General features: G+C 47.8%; 1 protein-coding gene across 1 annotated transcript in view; it reads left to right on the forward strand.

Moving 5' to 3' along the window:
- The window catches only part of GSR (glutathione-disulfide reductase), a gene marked incomplete at its 5' end in the record, with an annotated part of 50,427 nt that overhangs the window by 35,204 nt on the left and 10,628 nt on the right, over window positions 1-4,595 (forward strand). The window lies entirely within an intron of this gene.

A 4,595-nucleotide genomic window follows, 5' to 3' on the forward strand; every position in this document is an offset into this window, starting at 1 on the left:
GAGGGGGAGAGGTGGGGGGGGAAGTATTCTCTGAAAATCTGTTTGATCAAGATTCAGCCATCTTTAAAATGCTCAAACCATAACTTTTTTTTATGATGTCACTGTAGGGCACAGTTGTGTGTTCTGTTGAAAGAAAATATTTTAAGTTATGAGGAATTATCAGGAAAATGGCCACTTATCCCTTTTAAAAAAACAAACAAACAAACCACAAAACAAAATAAAACACCTTTGTGCATATGCTATTATTAGTTGCATTTAAACATCTGGGAAGACGGTGAGGGCACAGATTGGTATAACATATAACATTTGAAATGCTCTAAGTACCTTTTAAAGCACTCCAAAATAGAAGGTACAGATGTACTCAGTCAATGAAGCATTTGAAATATAGCCATTCCACTTCAAAAATAACCCCAGGAAAAAGAGGAATAACTCTGAAGAGCTTTGTGTTGCATGTGCACCCTCCAGCAGGGTGCAATAGGGAGTTGATTGACCCTCTGGCATCCTACATTGCTCTGCTTTCCACCCCCTACTGCTCCAAGATAGCACTTCTGGTAATTATTTTAAACCAGGACAGGCAAAATACAGCCCACGGGCTGAATCCGGCCTGCCAGGCCATTCTATCTGGCCTGTGGGGCCCCTAAAAAAAATTAGTAAATTAATATTTATTTGCTCCTGGTTGCCTGTCCAAAGCTGACAGGAGGCAGGGGCAGTAGGACCCAGGGGAAGCCCTCAGCAGAATTGAGCAGCCCCCCCCCAGCCATTTCACTCTTTTCCTGCCCCCACCCTGCTCCCGCACCGTGTAGCTTCTGGTTTCATTGCGGGACCGGGGAGCATGAGGCCCCACCATTATGTGTGTTGTGTGTGTGTAGGCAGGAGCAGTGTGGTATGTGTGCAGGCAGGGGCAGTGTGTGTGTGTGTGTTCATAGGGTGAGTCCCACATGCACACCCCACCATATGCATTCACCCACATCTCTCTCCGCACTGCCATACATGCAGACCCCCATAGCCACACCCCCTCATACATCCCAGCCACCCTCCCCACACACAGCCCCCCACAAACCCATACCCACCCATGCCCCATATACCCACACACCCACAGCCCCCTACAAACCTATATACATCTCTCACGATATACAAGAATAAGACTTCATTTTAAGCTATTGTTCAGTCACCTCTGTGTACACTACACAGATGCATGTGAAAGGACAAAAATATTTTTGGAAATCAAATTAATGAATGGTTTGATGTTTGCTTTTTAGAATATACTTTGGTATTTTTCTGGTTCTGAGATGGCAAAACCCCTTGCTGAAAGGAGTACCTCTGGGGGCAAGGGGAGGGACTTTTGCTGGGAAAGGTCAGGGGTTAGAGGGCGAGACTTCCAGTCACAAGATGGCGACCAGGGGGCAGGGCACCTGTCTACAGGTGGGGCTACCCATGGGGCCCTCAACAGCTTGCCCAAATTCGGTAAGTGGCTCTCTGCCCAAAATAATTGCCCGTCCCTGTGCTAAACTCTACTGCTCTGAGGTCACAGGATTGGCACACCTCATTTTGTTGAACATCCTCATTTTGTTGAACATCCGCCTTAAGGATTCAGTCTCTGCTGTTATGGATTGAGGATTTTTTTTGGAACACGTCACTGGCAGCCTACACCCAGAATGTCTGTGCCACTCTCATCTATTTTGTTTGAGGTGATCTACCAATCGGAAGTGGGCAGAGATAACGCACCTTCTTGCCATCTGGGTGTGAGAATGCTGGGCATTCATCCTGGGCAGGCCACCACAACCAAACTAAGTGCATTGCCTCCAAAATAGCTGCTCAGAGGCACAACTGTGATTGGCACCAGTACCAGGTCAAGGACAAAGTTCCGATTCATAGATTCATAGATGTTAGGGTCGGAAGGGACCTCAATAGATCATTGAGTCCGACCCCCTGCATAAGCAGGAAAGAGTGCTGGGTCTAGATGACCCCAGCTAGATACTCATCTAACCCCCTCTTGAAGACCCCCAGGGTAGGGGAGAGCACCACCTCCCTTGGGAGCCCGTTCCAGACCCTGGCCACTCGAACTGTGAAGAAGTTCTTCCTTATGTCCAATCTAAATCTGCTCTCAGCTAGCTTGTGGCCATTATTTCTTGTAACCCCCGGGGGCGCCTTGGTGAATAAATACTCACCAATTCCCTTCTGTGCCCCCGTGATGAACTTATAGGCAGCCACAAGGTCGCCTCTCAACCTTCTCTTGCGGAGGCTGAAGAGGTCCAGTTTCTCTAGTCTCTCCTCGTAGGGCTTGGTCTGTAGGCCCTTAACCATACGAGTGGCCCTTCTCTGAACCCTCTCCAGGTTATCCGCATCCCTCTTGAAGGTATAAGATGGTGAGGTATAAGAAGGTTCAAGATGCCATTTGGATGTCAGGTGCTTGGAAGGTGGCTGGTGCCTACAAGGAGCTGCCAGGGATTCTTGTGGGAGACAACTCGGCAGAGCTCTGTTATGTTGCTGACTCTGGAGCCAGCCCTGAGGCTACTGGGGAGTTGGAGAGCTCTGACCTGAAAGAGTGGGAAGACCCTGCAGTCCTTGCCTCCATCACAGCAAAGGAGCAGGCACAGAAGAAATAGAGTTGTTCCTTCTTTTGGGAACACTCATGGGTGGTTTTACCACCCATCTGTATGTGAAACTTCCTATGCCACTGATGTCAAACAGCATGGCAGATCATCCTTTTGATTTCACACCAGACCAGGACCTCAACATCATGCCCCTCTTTTCCCTCATCATAGCCAGCAATTTTTTCCAGATTCCTGCTGACTATACCACCTCTACTCATGCCAACCGTCCTACCACCATTACTGACAAATCCCCCTACAGCCATCTGTGACCAGCCAGTCCTTTTCCTCCCAGCACCCAGGACCAAATCACCTGGCAATGTGGACGTGATGGACAGCCCCCTGACTGCCTGGTAAGTTTCAGTGGTTTAGTATGCGACAGTCCTGGTCTCTTTCCATACGCACCCTCCCCATGGATCCCTTGCATCATAAGGCTACTTGCAGAATGAGGGGTCCATATTATAACTTGTAGTCTCTCCTGCTGTCTTTTGCTGTGTTCACAGGGGCCTGTCACCAGGGTGAATTTAATATCTCCCTACAAAATCATCAAAGTATAGAGCTGTGTTGAAAAGGCGAGCAATGCAAGCTCAGATTTCTGGGGGAGGACAATGGGGGTCTCTGGAAAGTTCTGTTGCTCATTCCAGGCTGTTGTTTGTGGACTTCAGTGACATTTGTCACATACTTCATGAATGGGCAGCTTAGCACTTCACTGTTTCAGCCCTTTTGAAGGGGTTAATACTGATCGTTCCCATCTCTCAGCTCTCAGACAGCGATAGAACCATGGAGCTCCTACCTACTTCTAGCCCAGGGACTCCGTCAGTTGTGGAGGGAGGGCTGAGGTGGGTGAGTCCATATCTGTGGTCACTGCCCCATTTATCTTCCCATTGCTGTGTATTGGTATGTGGATTGGCCACTAATACCTGGCCCCCAACCCCTTCCCTTGAGCATTTTGAATCGCACCTCTCCAGGGCAACCAGGCACATAAGCCTGTAAACATGAGGTAAAGAAATTGATACAGTAGAACTGCAGGTAAAGTCATTGCCTCTCACTGGTCACAGTTGGCTATGAGAATTCAGCTGGCACCCCATGTCTCCACCAATAACGCCCCAGAAAGTTGCAAACAAGTGCCTGCCTGCTCCACTACCACAGGAGTCTCATGTTTCTTTCAAATGCCAGCTTCCTGCTTGATTTTGGGAAAGATCGATATACTACTCATGTAGGCATATACCTTCCCCTGTCCTGGAACATTTGGGCAACAGAAATTACCATCTCAGGAACCAGGAGAAAAAATGTAAAGGCTCTTCAAATGGGATGCTGAGATGTGCTGGGAAGTACATAGGGTCATTGGTTGTAACTGTTTTGGTTTAAGGACATAGGCAGACAAGGTTTTTTGCATATGTGTGATATCTTTTATTAGACCAACTAAATAGTTGGGAAAATTGTTCTTTGCAAGCTTTTGGGCACAAATACCCTTCTTCAGGCATACTCTCTATTGTTTAGGTTAGTCTAATAAAAGATATCACATCTACCCAAAGAACCTTGCCTGGGAAGTACATCACTTTTATCTTAATGACACTAAAAAAAAATGCTTGTTTTACTGTTGTAATTTCAGGGTCTGTACCTGCTCCAAGTAGAGCTTCTGTGGCAGTAGTCATGGAGGTCTCAAGACCACAGCCAAATACCACAGCTCAGAGACTCACCAGGTAGTAGAAGAGGAGAAGATGCAGGAACGACTCATCAAAATGGAAAAATCCTACTGCTGATGAATGGAGAGAGAGAATGAAGTTTCACTAGGACTGATGTGCTGACCTAGTGAGGCAGGATATCTCTCAGGCAAGGTGTATAGCTGTTTCAGGCCAAGAGGAATGCTAAGGCCACTGGGGAGGCAATGGTATGGCGAGGCAGATTATTGACATCCTCTGGGACAGAGGGAGATACCCAAAGGACTATTGTAGCCATGCTCACCAGGCAGAGGGAAAACACTGAGGGAGGGGGGGGGGGGGT

The sequence above is a fragment of the Alligator sinensis genome, unplaced genomic scaffold (genome assembly GCF_000455745.1).
Source record: "Alligator sinensis unplaced genomic scaffold, ASM45574v1 scaffold578_1, whole genome shotgun sequence".
NCBI classification, from domain to species: domain Eukaryota; kingdom Metazoa; phylum Chordata; order Crocodylia; family Alligatoridae; genus Alligator; species Alligator sinensis.